The sequence below is a fragment of the Triticum dicoccoides genome, chromosome 5A, assembly GCF_002162155.2.
Source record: "Triticum dicoccoides isolate Atlit2015 ecotype Zavitan chromosome 5A, WEW_v2.0, whole genome shotgun sequence".
In the NCBI taxonomy this organism is placed as follows: domain Eukaryota; kingdom Viridiplantae; phylum Streptophyta; class Magnoliopsida; order Poales; family Poaceae; genus Triticum; species Triticum dicoccoides.
Genome location: NC_041388.1, coordinates 83,659,634 through 83,678,085, shown reverse-complemented (window position 1 = coordinate 83,678,085; position 18,452 = coordinate 83,659,634). Strand labels below are relative to the sequence as shown.

General features: G+C 43.1%; 2 long non-coding RNA genes and 1 pseudogene across 2 annotated transcripts; all 3 read left to right on the top strand.

The window, feature by feature from the left end:
- The first annotated feature begins 277 nt into the window (after nucleotides 1-277).
- Nucleotides 278-1,350, top strand: LOC119297038. The gene is made up of 4 exons (XR_005145494.1): nucleotides 278-348; nucleotides 427-516; nucleotides 952-1,096; nucleotides 1,294-1,350. It is a non-coding gene; the product is annotated as an uncharacterized LOC119297038 (long non-coding RNA).
- A 324-nt stretch (nucleotides 1,351-1,674) lies between these two features.
- Nucleotides 1,675-2,591, top strand: LOC119297037. Its single transcript, XR_005145493.1, has 5 exons — nucleotides 1,675-1,742; nucleotides 1,879-1,962; nucleotides 2,041-2,100; nucleotides 2,198-2,417; nucleotides 2,503-2,591. It is a non-coding gene; the product is annotated as an uncharacterized LOC119297037 (long non-coding RNA).
- A 2,068-nt stretch (nucleotides 2,592-4,659) lies between these two features.
- On the top strand, nucleotides 4,660-14,661 carry LOC119299232 (annotated as a pseudogene).
- Nucleotides 14,662-18,452: the final 3,791 nt, after the last annotated feature.

The window sequence follows — 18,452 nt, the reverse complement described above, 5'->3', positions numbered from 1 at the left end:
TATGAGCATGCACCACTTTCAGGTTATGAGAAAAATAGGGTGCCCCAACCAAGATTGACTTCCTCTCTCTTTCTTATACAAGGCATGCAGAAGATGTGTGACAAGTAAGTAACTCATTATGTCAGATATTTAGAGTGTACTACTTCATAGTGCCATCTTTCCCAACAGATTGAATTTTTTTATATTGATATTGGGTTGACTAGTATCACATGTTTGTTTGCATTTCATACTTCGGAAAAATGTTCCTAATGTTATAGAATATTTTGTCCTGCAATAGGCATGGGAGTTCCTCTCAAAGTTAGGTGATCTTAGCCAAACTCTGATTTTGCCAAAATTGAGAATGTGGAGGTAATTTCAAGATATTCCTTCAACATTCCTGAGCAACTTGAATTTGTTTACCACCTATTGACTCTGTATTCCTTGCAGGGCTTGAACCATTTTGATGAGATCCTGGAAGAAGCAGATGGTATAATTCTGTCAAGAGGAAACTTTGGAATTGATCTTCCACCTGAAAAGGTTGGTTATCTCAACCTTCGCAATGCATTATCTCTTAACGTGTCGTCCTAGTAGTGAAAAAATTAGAGAGAATCACCCCAATGCATTGTTTCTTAAGGGTTGTATCTAAATAATGTTGCATTGTGGAGAAAATTAAAGAGTAGGAAAATAGGGAGTGCAAGAAAACGAGCTAAGAGCCGTATCTATATAAACATACAGCTCCACTCTCGTTCTTTCTTAATTATTACAGTGCCACATCAGCATTTTGACTATGCCATCTTTCTAAGAGAAGCATTGTGAGTGCCCTTGGCAGTTGAAGGCATTTTGCTTGATTAACATGTATTTTCCCCATTTGCATGAAGCTTAGTGGTGATTTTATGTGCTTTACTTAGATTTGCTCTTTTTTTAAACAAAAATCAAGGGTCTGTATTGAGCACTACTTTGTTCGTTCTTTAGATGTTCTTATTTCAGAAGTCTGCTCTGCACAAGTGCAACATGGCTGGAAAGCCTGCTGTTGTTACTCATGTTGTGGACAGTATGACGGACAACCTAAGGCATGCTCGCGTGGAGGCAACTGATGTGGCAAATGCGGTGCTGGACGGTTAGTTTTTGCCTCTTGCAAATATCTTATACTTTGGTGATCTTGTAAGTTTTTGCCTCTTGCAGAATCCAATGAAAGTTCCGATTCCGTTATTCATTTACCTACCAATTTTGAAGTGGAAGCTTCATCATTTAATAGCATTTTTAATTATCTTTTTGCCTGATTTCACCATGTTTCACTTCGTTTTCATAAGCCAGCTACCGAAGTGAAGAATTCTGCGGGTTGCTACTGCACAAAAGAAAAACCAGGAATTGGACGGCTCTGACAGCGATTCTGATTATTCATCAGATGAGGTCAGAATCATAAGCAATGCATGTCTATGTGAGATAATTACAAAAGCATAAAACATATTTCTTGCACATACCATTCCCCTAATCTTGTCGTTTAATTCTATGGAGTTTGCAGGATAAGGCCACTAAAAAACCAGTAGCCAAGAAAGTGGTAGAATCCAGTGAAAGTTCTGATTCTGACTCTGAGGAGGTATCAGTCTAATAGTTATATGAAAACTAAGGCTTCATTATTCTGTCTTTATAATGTGATACTAACATTTTCAATATATTTCCAGGATACCACTGCTAAACCAGTTAAGAAGAATAAAGAATCTAGTGATAGCTCAGATTCTGACTCAGATTCAGATTCTGAAGAAGTAAGTTCTCTGTTGTACTTGTTTACTCTTGGTAACTTCTCTTGTGTGATATTTGTATTTCTTATAAACATTGTTTTGTTTCTAGCAATTCTTTTGTCTATGCCATCTTTCTAATGCAGTTCCTTTCTATGTCCAGGATACCAGTGCTAAAACAGTTTCTGTAAAGAAAGAAGAATCTAGTGGTAGCTCAGATAATGACTCGGATTCCGATTCTGATGAAGTAAGAGTTCTGTTACTTGCTTACTCCTGGTCACTTTTTTGTTGTGCAATGTTTACAATTCCTTCCAATGTTTTGCAGCCAGCAAAATCTACTATTCCTGCTAAGAGGCTTCTGACAACAGAGAAAAAGAGTGAACATGTACACATTATTTTTAAAATTTTATTTTCTTGAAAGCATTGTCTTCTATGATATTTGTTGTACATTAATTGATCTTGTTGTAATTCAATATTTGCAGTCCAAGGATGATTCTGATGATAGTTCTGATGAGAGTGATGAAGAGCCTGCACTAAAGAAGCCTAAGGAATTTTTGGTGTTTGCTTTTTCGTCTGAAGATTTTGGTCTCTAAGGTTGCCAAGAAAGAAAGCAGTGGTGATGATGACAATTCTGAAGAGAGCTCCAGCAGTGATGATGAAAATGATCAATCGGTGTCAATGTGAAAGTCCAAGCAGAACGAAGTATGGTTTGAGTATATTTATGCTGTTGTAATTTTTCCACTTATGTTTGATGGTAATCAGCCTCTAACTAGCTTCCTAATTTCAGGAACGAAGATCTGAATCACCCTCACCCCTCTAGAGAAATCAGTTTACTCATTCAAGTTCTGGAAATTCCTTATAGCTTTCTGAGTTTACTTCGGTCTTGCATGTGTTAGCTTTCTATTTGTGCCCCTTTCTTTGTCTGTTTCTTGTGTGCAAGCGCTCCATTCTGTGTGTGTGACTGCCTGTGGCTTGACTCTGTGTCTGGCTTGACTCTGTGTGTGTGTGTGTGTGGCTTGACTGTATCTGTGTGACTGTGTGGCTTGATTCTTTGTGTGCTTGACTATCTCTATGTGTGTTTGTGTGACTCTGTGTGAATATTGCATTTGCTTGATGGTGTGGTTTGTATGCTTTGTTGAATGATTGGTTGTGTATAACTAGTGTTTTATATTGTTGGGGCCTAACACTGCCTTTGCTGGTCCCAAGCCCGGATGTGAAAATGTGGAGGGAGCTGCAGTTACCTCCTTTGTATTGTTTGCATTATGAGTATCGATAGAAATTACACAGTCTAGGTTACTTTCCTAATCGAATAGTGAATCACATAATTTGTTTGCATGTGATTCCTTTCTGAAGTTGTATGAGGTCAATTTTTTCTTATACGATACCAAAGGGAAGCGACTGTGTGTGGCTTGACTCTGTGTGTGTGTGTGTGGCTTGACTCTGTGTGTGTGACTGTGTGTGGCTTGATTGTTTGTGTGCTTGACTCTCTGTGTGTGTTTGTGTGACTCTGTGTGAATATTGCATTTGCTTGATGGTGTGGTTTGTATGCTTTGTTGAATGATTGGTTGTGTATAACTTGTTTTATATTGTTGGGGCCTAACACTGCCTTTGCCGGTCCCAAGCCCGGATGTGAAAATATGGAGGGAGCTGCAGTTACCTCCTTTGTATTGTTTGCATTACGCGTGTCGATAGAAATTACGTGTGCAACTGTGTGTGTGACTGTGTGTGGCTTGATTGTTTGTGTGCTTGACTCTCTGTGTGTGTTTGTGTGACTCTGTGTGAATATTGCATTTGCTTGATGGTGTGGTTTGTATGCTTTGTTGAATGATTGGTTGTGTATAACTTGTTTTATATTGTTGGGGCCTAACACTGCCTTTGCCGGTCCCAAGCCCGGATGTGAAAATGTGGAGGGAGCTGCAGTTACCTCCTTTGTATTGTTTGCATTACGCGTGTCGATAGAAATTACGCAGTCTAGGTTACTGTTCTAATTGATAGTGAATCTTCACACAATTTGTTTGCATGTGATTCCTTTCTGAAGTTGTACGAGGTTAGTGTTTTTCTTATACGATACCACAGGGAAGCGAGTAACTAAGAATCTAGGCCTATAAGGGTTTGATTTTTCTCCCTTTCTGATTTTTTTACGGTGCCTTGTCAGCATGACGTGTATGGTGCTTTGGTTTTACTTTTGTGCGTGATTTTTTTAGGTGGAGAGGTCTGCACGTACGACACGTTTTGGATTTGTTTTGGAGTCCACCGCTTTGACCGTCTTCTGACGCTTTCACTGTTTCCATCGTAGGTGACGTGTGCTTTCTGATTTTGACTGTTTCTCCTTGTTTGCCATGTATCATGTTTGTATATCAGTTTGTTTGGGCCGATTTTTCTGGGCTCTTCTTGTGGTACGGGTGTGTTCCTTTTTTTTCTTCTGCTGCCTATAAAGTCCTTCTGGCGTTAGATCTTCTGGTCGATCTGTTCCAAGTCACTCTGAATATAATCCTGATGCTACTTCTGGCGGTGGATCTTCTGGTTGATCTGTTCGAAGTGTCACTCAATATGTTCCTGGTATGTCTTTTGACCGCCCTGATTCAGTTTTAACCAATAATAAATAATCCAATAGCATGTTACACAATTGATACCATTCGACTTGTATACAGAAGTACTTCTTTGTTACTGTAGTTATGATTGTTAACTTGTAACCATCAGCAAAATATTATGCAAGAAATATAGATTCGACGTTTAAACTTGGACAGCCAATCTTTGTCCTACTTTTGATACCTTAAGCTCACAGCATCTCTGGAATCGCCAAAATTTCCTCATGTGGACATTTTTTTGTTTATATGTTGAGCAACCACATTGTCTGCTGTGCCCCATGATAAGCTACTTTGTTGGACCCTACTAGAGAAATAAGTGCCCATTGTACTTGTATGCATGAGTGCATTTTCTTGGCATGGGTTCTTGATGTGCACCCTTCTCCAAATTGCCTTGGTTATATGCAATGCCGGTAATCCATAATATGACTCTTTCCATTTCAGGACCTAGGGAGCTCACTGGTGCTGTTGATTTAATAAGTCAGTACAAATTACAGCCGCACCATGATTTCTTTTGCAAGAGGCCTTTGCCCTTTCAATCTCAGATACACATTACCTTCACAATGTTGTGGGGGACACTGAAATTCGGAAAGGAGAAGGAATGAAGCTAGATCAACTCGTTTAGAATACTTAAGGGATAGGCATGCTTATATTCAGCCCTTTGATATGGAAACACTGGGGCAAGCATTTCAGCTTCGAGAAACTGCTCCAGTAGATTTACCCTCTGTAAGATCATTTTTTCCATCCCACTTGCTTTATGCTGTTATTCCATTTTCCTATCACACTTAACAATTAAACCAATTGACAGGCGGAAAAAGGCATACCTACTATTTCGGGCAAACCGAAAAGTGAGTCTAAGGACAAAGAGAAAAAACATAAAAAGCACAAAGACAAAGATAAAGACATGGAGCATAAGAAGCACAAACATTGACATAAGGATCGGTCTAAAGACAAAGACAAGGACAAGGATAAGAAAAAGGATAAGCATCATGAGAAGGTTGCTGTATTTTCTTTATGTTTAAAACTAAAGTATCTCCAAGTCTTACTCATCACTTAGCCATACTTACATGTCCGCAAATTGTTCAGAAGAGGAAGCATGAGGGGACAGAGGACTCGGCAGACGTGCATAAGCACAAAAAAAGCAAGGTGATATACAATTATTATTTGCTTCTTGGTACAACAAATTTCCTTGCAGCACATTTTGTTGGTCTGTTAACATGACTTATCTATGACAACATAAGAGTTCCAAAACCGATGAGATGGGTAATGGACTTAGTTAGCTACAGTTTTCTTCTTACTTCTACTGTCAATCAGTGTCATATTCTGTTAGAAGGAGGCTCTAAAGGTTTCCGTCACCAGACCCGCTGCAGATCAATTGGTACGTGCTTCTTGAACTTCTATTTGCTGTTGGGTAGATGCATAAATTCTTTTCTTAATTCTGTCTCTCGGTGAAACATGAATTGAAATGTTTCAGATTTAAGCTGCATAGTGAGCTTGTGTTTTTAGGTCAACTTAAGAGTTTTATTTTATTGTTTGGAGCCTAAATGATGAATATTTTAACATTTGGCGAATTATTTATTAGACATTCAAGTGACTAAGATCTGCCTTTTGCCTGACTTTGCCAATATTAGTCTGATTTGATTTTGTCTGCATCTGTACAATATGTGATGTTAGGCACGGTTGCCCGGACATTACTTTATGTACACCATCAGTTTTGGACCTGGGCCAGTTTCATTTTGTCAGTCTCACTTGACTTGAGAAGTATAGTTAGATATTTCCTTTGATTGGCATCTCTAGTGGTATTAATATATCAGTCATGATGGGCCTGCTGACTTTCTTTACTATATACTATATGGCATGATCTGGTTAGGTCTGACTTACATCATATCAATTCATAATGTAGTCACTAGTCGTTTACTGTTTTCAGTTTACGTTGCACTTTGACCATAAGATATGGTGATTAATTGGAGCATAATGACTTAAAAAAAACCACTCACAGTTTACTCAATGATGTTTCTTTTGAAATCATCGCATGCCATTTGCAACTCTTTAATGATCTGCACCCTCTATAACCTTCACAATTATTGCTTGATTTATTTTTTCTATTGTGTGTGCTTTTGCGTTGTGTTCATATTATTGTATGTTTTATGTGGCTAGTTTTGGATCCTACTGAAGCGCGCCGGCGTCGGCATGATATTCGACATGGGAAGCGTCCTATTTATTAACCACGTTCCATTGGCTGGAGTCAAGGAAATTCTCAAGCATAAAACGGCATCTTCTTACTCGGCGTGCTTTTAAAGGAGAATTTGGTATTTAATTTATGGATCTGTATAGCTACCTGATCCCGGTATATGAAATTGAGCCTCTTGAGAAATTACTGATGTGATGCTGCAGACAAAATTGTCCAATACTTGTGGTATGAAGGGGACACACGTTACGTCTTCCCAAATTGTATAAGGCCTGCTGATTCAGAACCACCTCCACATTACTTGTTTATAAGTGGTGCCAAGGTATAAATAATTTGCAGGACATATGGGACACTAGCGATGGGCTTCTTCTTATGGTCTAATTATTAGTGTAGTGCATATTACACTATTAATCTGCCCTATTGTGATTCACTTGCATGCAAAAATCTGCTCCTAATGATTTATTTCAGTACGAATAGTACCATGTCCAAGTTAATGGGTTTAAAGCTAAGTACTAGTATTGTGGCAGACTTTAAATGCATAGTAATATTTGGACAACTTTTGTAAATCAAAGTGAACTAATTTAATCATGATAGAAAGGTTGGGCTGTTAGACTGAGTGGAGGTTAGTGCCTGGTGGCTTTGAGAAACTAAATAATTTACCTACTACCATCTATTTTTTTAATGTTTATATAGTAATTTATGAAGAACAGTGATTTCATAATGGTGAGAGAAATGGCATGGCTATGTGTCAATTTTTTTCCAGATTTGTCACTGAAGCAACCTGGATATCATTTACTTGAGACTTTAGTGCTTGTCATACTGTATTATTGTACTGGCAAATCTCCTAGTTCCTGTAATCATTTTTATCGAGCAGTGTCTTTTTTCATCTGTACACATGTTCACTTCTTTCGGATCTGATGGAAACATAGGATGTTAGTTACTGAAAAGTTAATCCTTTTTGTTCCTGTGCATATTCGACCATCTATTTTTTTAATGTTTATATAGTAATTTATGAAGAACAGTGATTTCATAATGGTGAGAGAAATGGCATGGCTATGTGTCAATTTTTTTCCAGATTTGTCACTGAAGCAACCTGGATATCATTTACTTGAGACTTTAGTGCTTGTCATACTGTATTATTGTACTGGCAAATCTCCTAGTTCCTGTAATCATTTTTATCGAGCAGTGTCTTTTTTCATCTGTACACATGTTCACTTCTTTCGGATCTGATGGAAACATAGGATGTTAGTTACTGAAAAGTTAATCCTTTTTGTTCCTGTGCATATTCGACTTGGATATTAACATGGCCCTCATTTCAATTCGATGTACTGGACTTGAATCATTTGCAGGTTGAAGTCGAAGCGGCATGGATGGCAGCAATCAACAAGGAAATTAAACGTGTGTTGATAGAAGTTCTTCTGAAGGTTTGTCATTGCATGGACTTATTTAGCTAGGTTTAGTAGAACATGTACTTCTGTTCTAAGTTCAGCAAGACTGCCATTTCTTACTTTTGTACTTTTGTCATTCCAGGTTACGGATGATCTTTTTAATGAGATCGCAACCAAAGTTATGAATGAAGATGATTCATCAGCTGAACGTGAGTGAATTGTACTAAAACTTAATGTAAATATGTAAATTACATTGCTGATTATCGACTCTGTGTTGCAGCAAATGAGACCACTGGTGTCTCTAGCTCAAAGGAGCTTGGTCTGGGAGAATCAAAAGTGAAGACCACAGCTAAAGTTGTAGTCCTTGCTAAGCCAAACAATGTTAGCTCTACTGGTCGTTCTGATGGTACTGGGCTAAGTTCTCCTAAAGGTGTTCTTATTGGTCTTGCTAGTTATGATTCAGATGACGAGGATGATGAGGGTGATGGTGATGGTAAGGGTTTAATTCCAAATTTATCATCTGAAATTAAAAGTTGGTGCAGCTCATCCTAAAGAAAGTAAGTCCTTGAAAAACACAAAGCGGACATTGTTTCCCAGAATTTATTTTCTAAAGGAGGAAGAGCCTTAACTTTCTGAGTTTACTTAGGTCTTACATGTTTTAGCTTTCTATTTTTGCTCCTATATCTATGTCTGTTTCTTTCCATTTCTTGTGTGCACGTGCTCCATTGTGTTTGTGACTGTCTATGTGATGTGCCCCTATCTATGTCTGTTTATTGTGTGCAAGTGCTACATTGTGTGTGTGATGTGCCCCTATCTATGTCTGTTTCTTGTGTGCAATGCTACATTGTGTGTGTGTGTGTGACTCTGTGTGTGATGTGCCCCTATCTACGTCTGTTTCTTTGTCTGTTTCTTGTGTGCAAGCGCTTGATTGTGTGTGTGCTTGTGTGACTGTGTGTATTGAATTTCCTTGATGGTGTGGCATGTATGCTTTGCTGAATGATTGGTGTTTTATAACTTGTGGTTTGTATTGTTGTGGTTTAACACTGCCTTTGCCGGTCCCAAGCCCGAATGCGAAAATGTGGAGGGAGCTGCAATTACCTCCTTTGTATTATTTTCCTTAGAAGTGTGGATAGAAATTACTATCCTAATCGAATAGCGAATCTTCACATAATGTCGTAGCATGTGATTCAAGCTTTGAAATGCTATGAAAAATCTAGCAAGTATAATTGTTGTTAGAATGTGTCCCATCTCCTAAATTACTCGCGCTGGTTTCTTAAATCTTGCTAGCACCGATGTTCTATTTTTATACACTTTTTCTAAAAATCAGTCATCTGTTTTTTATTCGGCTTTTGGTTGAATTTTGTGGCTATCTGATCTTGCATGAATCTCAGCGTCACAAGTGTTCCTCATTTGTCCATCACTCACGAGTGCGTGTTGGGTTTACTTGTTGAGATTTTTATTTGGGTTGTGGGTCGACTTCTTCTTGTTTGGATGTGGGGGTCTTCTTTGCAGTTATGTGTCATTCTAGAGGGGTTGACCTACCGAGAGAGAGAGTGTGTGAGAGAGAGAGAGAGGAGGGCGAGGAGGTCTTCTTTTCAATGATGTGTCATTTCTCTTTCTTCTGGCCAAAGCGAACGACGTGGTGGCCTGGTTGGGCAGCGAAGGAAGCAAACCGCCGATTATTTTTTGTCTCATACACGAAGTGGACAGCGCGAGACAAATAGTAACACCAATGCTTACGTGGACACACACAGCAAGCGCCCTTCTAGCGACGCTTATTGTGTTTGATGGATTGTATCGGACATCTAATCAGTGTTCTTCCATGTTCACACCTCCCTGCATCGCCGCCGCAGCTTCCCTCTCTCACTGCTAGCGTCACCGCATCTTCCGGGCGACGTTCTTTGCCTTGCATGATGGAGTCGAGGAAGGGGTAGCAAGATACGCATGTATCATTTCTATTAAGGATAACAGGATGGGGGCTATTCTTACATTAGTAGATCTTGTCTACATCATATCACCGTTCTTATTGCATTACTTCGTTTCTTCATGAACTTAATACACTAATTATTTGATCATTGCCTTAGATATCGTCATGATTATTTGATCTTCTATCAATTGCCTAACAGTAATTTGTTTACCCACCGTGTGCTATTTTTTTGAAAGAAGCCACTAGTGAAATCTATGGTCCCGGGTCTATTTTCCCATCATATACTTTCAGATCTACATCATTATTTGCCTTTTTCTTTATTTGCATCTTTTATTTCAAATCTATATTATCAAAAACCAAAAAATACCTCACTGAATTTTATTTGTCGTTATTCTATTTGCATCTACCAATCTATCTATTTACCGATCTTTTACCAAGAAGGATTGACAACCCCTCTTACGCATCGGGTTGCAAGTATTTGTTCTTTGTGTGCAGATACCATTTACATAGCTTGGCTTGGTCCTCCTACTGGATTAATACCTTGGTTTCATAACTGAGGGAAATACTTACCGTAGATGTGTTGCATCATTCCTTCCTCATTGGAGAAATACCAACGCAATTTCTAGCGACATCAGGCACTGGGTTAATAGGTTAGTCCCAAAAATGATATAAAATAGTGTATAAATGCATATAAAACATCCAAGATTGATAATATAATAGCATGGAATAATAAAAAATTATAGATATGTCGGAGACGTATCAACATGCACTGTAGCACATGATTTTTGGAAGCATGCGGTTAAACAATTTTCAAACAAATCTCTACCTTATATCCCTATATATATTAGTTTTAATATTAAAGGGAGGTTTGTTTCTTAGTTCTCCAATATAGGCTACAAATCTTCATGGTCTACTTTCTTTTCTTCAATTCATGATGCCATACCACTAGTTTTCTCATCTTTTATTAAGCCTCTGTCCTCGATGATAGCCTCAAATCCAAGGGAAGGGGAAGGACATGGCACTTGGCTTTATGGACCTGCAGATCATCATCATCGGCACAAGCAACATCATTGTGGTCGTTTGTGGGATAGCACCTTGCGGACCTCGATGCCTGCCTCTTGTCCCAAGGACAACCTCTTGGTGACAACAGGCTGATAGCATACCCGCGATGGTCGATCGGGGCTAGCGTAGCAGCAATGTGGACTGAGCCAGGAGATCACCAAGGTCAACCTCCATCCATTGGAGCCAAGGGGCTAGGTTGGGGGTAGCCTGTGAATCGGCATTCGCGTCCATGGTTGGACATAGCTTCGTCATTCCCAACGCTGAGCGCAGGGACACCTTCTGCCATGGATCAAGCAACCCGGACATGTTGTCGAGTTGGACGCCCCTATCGCGACTATGTTGTTGGGCTAAGTCTCTCTACATGAAGGTGTGTTGGTAGCACAACATCAACCCATAAGTTCAACATGCGTGAAGTTGATCTTTGTTGTATACAATAGTTGTGAGTGCTTCATAGTGAAGTGAAGGAAGAAAAAAAAAACTAGCCACTCCACCAGCGCTTGTAACACCCACGATGCGGCTATATCTCCCACGTGTCGGGGCACGACTTAGAGGCATAGCCGCATGGTAGGTTTGTCGCAAGAGGGGTAATCTTCACACAACCCCATGTACTGAATAAGAAGGGGATAAAGAGTTGGCTTACAATTGCCACTTCACACAAATACAAGTTAAACATACATCATCCAGAATACAATCAACGTCCGACTACGAAACCAAAATAAAGAAGACAACCCCAAATGCTAGATCCCCGATCGTCCTAACTGGGCTCCACTACTGATCAACAGGAAATGAAACAAAACAACGAACATGATCTTCATCGAGCTCCCACTTGAGCTTGGTTGCGTCATCTGCACTAGTATCATCGGCACCTGCAACTGTTTGGAAGTATCTGTGAGCCACGAGGACTCAGCAATCTCACACCCACGAGATTAAGACTATTTAAGCTTATGGGTAGGAAAGGGGTGGTGAGGTGGAGCTGCAGCAGGCACTAAGCATATATGGTGGCTAACATACGCAAAGAATAGAAGCAACGCACGGTCGAGAAGCTAAAAGTGATCAAGAAGTGATCCTGAAACTACTTACGCGCAAGCATAACTCCAAAACCGTGTTCACTTCCCGGACTCCGCCGAAAGAGACCATCACGGCTACACACGCAGTTGATGCATTTTAATTAAGTTAAGTGTCAAGTTCTCTACAACCGGACATTAACAAATTCCCATCTGCCCATAACCGCGGGCACGACTTTTGAAAGTTCAAAACCCTGCAGGGGTGTCCCAACTTAGCTCATCACAAGCTCTCATGGTAAACAAAGGATATTACTTCTCCCAGGAAGACCCGATCAGACTCGGAATCCCAGTTACAAGACATCTCGACAATGGTAAAACAAGACCAGCAAAGCCGCTCGATGTGCCGACAAATCCCGATAGGAGTCGCACGTATCTCGTTCTCAGGGCACACCGAATGAGACATCCTACGAGTAAAACCAAACCTCAAGTTGCCCCGAGGTGCCCCCGCAGTCTACTCGGTTCGGACCAACACTCAGAGGAGCACTGGCCTGGGGGGGGGGGTTAAAATAAAGATGACCCTCGGGCTCCGGAAACCCAAGGGGAAAAGGCTAGGTGAGGCAAATGTAAAACCAAGGTTGGGCCTTGCTGGAGGAGTTTTATTCAAAGCAAACTGTCAGGGGGTTCCCAAAACACCCAACCGTGTAAGGAACGCAAAATCAAGGAACGTAACACCGGTATGACGGAAACTAGGGCGGCAAGAGTGGAACAAAACACCAGACATACGGCCGAGCCTTCCACCCTTTACCAAGTGTATAGGTGCATTAATTAAAATAAGAGATATTGTGATATCCCAACATATCCATGTTCCAACATGGAACAAACTTCAGCTTCACCTGCAACTAGCAACGCTATAAGAGGGGCTGGGCAAAGCGGTAACATAGCCAAACAACGGTTTGCTAGGAAAAGAGGCTTGACATGGCAATATCAGAGGCATGATATAGCAAGTGGTAGGTAACGCGACATAGCAATAGAGCGAACAACTAGCAAGAAAAGATAGAAGTGGTTTCGAGGCTATGGTCATCTTGCCTGAGATCCCGCAAGTAAGACGAACGAGTCCATGAAGAAGACAAGCGGACGTAGTCGAACGGATCCTCACAACTCCGAAATGAAACCGAAGCTAACGAGAGAAGCAACCCGGAAAGAAGCAAGCAACATAGTAAACAACCATCACATAAACATGCCATGATGCGCAACCAAGTATGATGCATGTCTGGTTCACATGAGGCATGGCATGGCGAAGTGCAACAAACAATACTACAAATTAAGTGGAGCTCAACATACAACGAGTTGCATATTGACGAAACACCACATCAATTATTTAGTTCTCTCTCGTTTTAGGTACTCAACAATATTAAATGTTGGTTAGCATGGCAAGAGGTGAAGCATAACAAAACTACCTATCTACGTAAGTTTAAATGAGGCCGGAACAACAAGCAACAAGTCCGGAAAAATCCCCATATGCATATTATGAATTTGGTGCTTGTCGGTGTCAAAACCGGTGGATCTCGGGTAGGGGGTCCCGAACTGTGCGTCTAGGCCGGATGGTAACAGGAGACAAGGGACAAGAAGTTTTACCCAGGTTCGGGCCCTCTTGATGGAGGTAAAACCCTACGTCCTGCTTGATTAATATTGATGGTATGGGTAGTACAAGAGTAGATCTACCACGAGATCGAGGAGGCTAAACCCTAGAAGCTAGCCTATGGTATGATCGTTCATGTGTATGTCGTCCTACGGACTAAAACCCTCCGGTTTATATAGACACCGGATAGGGTTAGGGTTACATATAGTTGGTTACAATGGTAGGAGATCTTCATATCCGTATCGCCAAGCTTGCCTTCCACGCCAAGGAAAGTCCCCCCCCCCCCGGACGCGGGACGGAGTCTTCAATCTTGTATCTTCGTAGTCCATGAGTCCGGCCGAGGGTATAGTTCGGGACCCCCTACCCGAGATCCGCCGGTTTTGACACCGACAATGGTGCTTTCATTAAGAGTTCCTCTGTGTCGTCGCCATTAGGAAGGATGCCGCGCCCCGTCTTTAAAGACGGCACCGTTGCTAAGGGAGCTTTGGCTGTCGGCCAAACCCTCCGGTTAGGTGGCTTTCTTATGACCGCCTGTTCGGCTTCTGCGCCGATGATGACCTCTCGAGCCATCGAAAACAATCTTCATGTCAACTCGGAACTCGTCGAGCAGTTAGATCCAATAGAGCTTTCCTCCATAAACGAGCTCTTGGATCGCTTCGCCGCCCTGGGAGTCGCTACGGATTACGACTAGATTGGGTCTAAAACCGATCTGAGAGAGATTAACTCTCCCCAAGTCACCCATAACGTTGCCGTGGTAGAGGGACAGTGCAGCGACCCTTCATCTATCTTAAGGACTCGCTACGTCCGGATTCCTGATCCCTCCAAGCCGGATACCCGCGGAGGGGAGGATATCACTCAAGACCTGAACTTAGAGTCAGGCGACGGGCTGGATTCATTAGACAACATCCAGGAATCCAAATTGTCGAGTTCAGAAATTCCTTGGCCTCTGAGCCTTAGATGGGGTGAGACTTCGGATTTAATTCCACCCACCCACCCCAACATATGCGATCTGTCCAAAATCAGGCAAGACCCCGACGAAACAGTACATCATTACTGGGCCAGATTCCTCTTAGTTAAGAACAGGCTAAGGGACTGCCGTGAGGAAGATGCAATCTCAATCTTCTGCGAAAATTGCATGGACAAGGGAATACTCAATGGCATAAGTCGCTGTGATATTACATGCTTCGCTGACTTGGCGTCCATCGTACGAAAGTACTGTGTGATGGAAAGCGCCTGGAAAACCGAAATAAAATTTTAGGACAATCCGGCCCTGAATACAAACCCAGTCTGAAATAAAAGGGTGCATCATCACTCACCCGGGTCAAGCACTAAAAAGCAAAAACCCTCTACAGGGCATGGAACCGTACTGGAAGGATGGCTTAATGGACCCTGTAAAATTCACAGTACAGAGGACGCCACACCAACTTACAGCCTCAGAGCATGTTGGATACTCCGGCAGGTGGCCAAAATTGGCGAAAATCTCCTAATTCCGGAGGCCACAGAAAGCCACCCCAGAGACACCAATACGGTATTAACAGTCTTTGAGACATTCGCATCAAATAATATGCGAAAAAGGACACTCCGCAGCCTTGCCGAAGTCTACCTAGTAGCAACAATAAACCCATGGAATGATACATCTATTACCTTTAACGCCAGTGATGAACCTAAATTCCGAACAGCCCGAGCACTAGCCACATTGGTCCTCAGTCCAATAGTGGACGGCTTTCGTCTTACCAAGGTACTCATGGACGGCGGCAGCGGATTGAACCTCATTTACGAGGAGACTCTTCAAAAAATGGAAATAGACTGGAACCGCATTGAGCGAAGCAGCACAACGTTTCGACGAATAATCCCCAGTCGGGAGGCGCGCTGTACAGGAAAAATCACACTAGATGTGGTGTTCGGCACGCCAGATAATTACAGGTCCGAAGAGGTCACATTCCACGTGGCTCCGTTCAGCAGCGGTTATCACGCTCTGCTAGGGCGGGAAGCATTTACAATCTTCCAAGCAATACCCCATTATGGGTACATGAAGCTCAAGCTGCCCGGGCCTAACGGGATCATCACTCTCGCTAGTGATCCGAACATAGCACTCCGCGCCGAAAACAAGACAGTCGCACTGGCCCTTGAGGCACTATCCGAAGCCCTAGCGGCTGAGGAGCTGATTGCGCTGCGCTCTACGGTGAACAGGGACGATGTGGTACTCGACAAAAGATCCAAGTCCACCTCCTTTAAACCGGTGGACGAAATAGTCAAATTCCAAGTCCATCCAACGGACCCCGATAAAACAGCTTCCATCGGGGCACAGTTAAACCCTGATGTCGACGCCGCATTGCGAGAGTTCCTACGAGAGAACTGGGACATTTTCGCCTGGCACCCTTCAGACATGCCAGGAATCCCACGCAGGCTGGCCGAGCACAGCTTAAATATCCAAGCAGGATTCAAACCTGTCAAACAGGCTCTTCGGCGTTTTTCCGAACCTAAGAGACAGGCCATGGGAGAGGAGCTAGCAAAGCTATTGGAGGCCGGATTCATCAGAGATATAAAACATCCGGACTGGCTAGCAAACCTGGTGATGGTACCAAAGAAGGACAAATCCTGGCGCCCGTGTGTTGATTTTAAAGACCTTAACAAGGCTTGCGCAAAGGATCCCTTCCCCCTCCCCCACATCGACAAAATTATCGACGCTACTGCAGGACACGATTCGTTGTGTTTCCTCGACGCATATTCTGGCTACCATCAAATCAAGATGGCAGAACCAGACCAAGCCGTAACGGCATTTATCACACCATACGGGCCATTCTACTTCAACATGATGCTCTTCGGGCTCAAAAACGCGGCGCAACATATCAGCGCATGATTCAGACATGTCTGGCAAGCCAGATCGGCAAAACAGTGGAGGCATATGTAGATGATGTGGTCGTCAAAACAAGATATGTTGAATCTCTAGTAGACGACTTGAGGCTCACATTTGATAACCTCCGAACATACGACATCAAGCTCAACCCGGAAAAATGCGTTTTCGGCGTTCTAGCCGGAAAGCTCTTGGGCTTCATTGTATCCGGTAGAGGAATTGAAGTAAATCTAGCCAAGATCCGAGCTCTGTCTCAACTGGATATCCCAAAGGACCTCAAACAAATACAAAAGTTAACCAGATGCGTGGCGGCTCTAAGCCGCTTTATCTCCCGCTTGGGGGAAAAGGCCCTACCGCTTTACTGCCTCCTTCGGCGCACCGAACACTTCAAATGGACGGATGCAGCCACGGCCGGACTCGACGAAATAAAAGCCATACTGGCAACAAACCCAGTCCTGGCCGTGCCAAACATTGGCGAACCAATGCTATTATACATTGCAGCAACACATCAGGTTGTAAGCGCAGTGCTCGTCGTCGAACGAGAAGCGAACGGACACAAATTCCCTCTTCAAAAGCCGGTCTATTATGTGTCCACCGTCCTGACTCCCTGCAAATCATGGTACCCGCATTATCAAAAGATTGCGTACGCGGTATTCATGGCGTCCCGAAAGCTACGGCACTACTTTCAAGAGTGTTCAATAACAGTAGCCTCGGAAGTACCACTTAACGATATTATAAACAACCGTGACGCAACGGGCTGGATTGCAAAATGGGCCATTGAGCTTCTCCCGTTCGACATAACTTACAAGCCACGATGAGCCATCAAGTCGCAAGTCTTGGCCGACTTCGTCGCAGAATGGACGGAGGCCGAACTCCCTAAAGAGTACGACACATATTCCAACTGGATCATGCATTTCGACGGCTCCAAGATGTTGGCCGGACTGGGGGCTGGCGTCGTTTTGACGTCCCCCACAGGAGACACAGTTCAATACGTACTACAGATTATGTACACGGACTCCAACAATGCAGCCGAATATGAGGCCCTTTTACATGGTCTCTGCATGGCAGTATCCATGGGCATCCAACGCCTAGAGGTGCGTGGGGACTCGAACCTCGCAATATCCCAAATAAATGGAGACTTCGATGTCAAGGATCCAAAAATGGCAGCTTACCGCAACACCATCCTAAAAATGTCAGGTCGGTTCGAGGGGCTTGAATTTCACCATATAGCCCGCGGAAATAATCAGGCGGCAAATGTCCTGGCACGCATCGGCGCAAAACGCGATGTAGTCCCCCCCAACATCTTCTTGGAGAGGCTGTTCAAGCCATCCGTAGTATGGGAAGGGGAGCCGAACAATAACAGCCCGGACCCAACCGCACTGCCCGACACCGAGCATTCTGACACAATCGGAGGCTCTGCCAATGAAATAACACCCTCAGCCCACGTAATAATGGCCGTCATCGCCCCGTGGACAGAACCATTCCTCGCCTACCTTACTAGGCAGGAACTTCCCGAGGACCAAAATGAGGCACGCTGCATAGTGTGGCGATCCAAAGCCTACAGAGTCCACGAGGGAGAGCTTTATAAGAAAAGCACTACCGGAGTCCTTCAAAGGTGCATCTCCGAAGAGGAGGGGCGGAACCTCCTAGCTGAAATTCACGCCGGACTCGGCGGTCATCACGCTGCAGCCCGGTCCCTTGTAAGCAAGGCCTTCCGTACGGGCTTTTATTGGCCGACGGCCCGGGCAGACGCTCAGGACTTAGTCCAACGATGCACCGGTTGCCAGCTCTTTGCAAACCAAAGCCATATGCCACCCACCGCCCTCCAAACTATCCCCATTACTTGGCCCTTCACGGTATGGGGGCTTGACATGGTTGGACCCCTTAAAGGCGGAACCCACAAGCAAAAATACTTACTGGTCATGGTGGATAAGTTCACCAAATGGATAGAAGCCAAGCCTGTTAAGACGGCCGAATCCGGACCGGTGATAGACTTTATATCCGGGGTTGTACACCATTATGGCGTCCCCCACAGCATCATCACTGATAACGGCACGAACTTCACGGCCGACGAGGTAAAACTCAGGTGC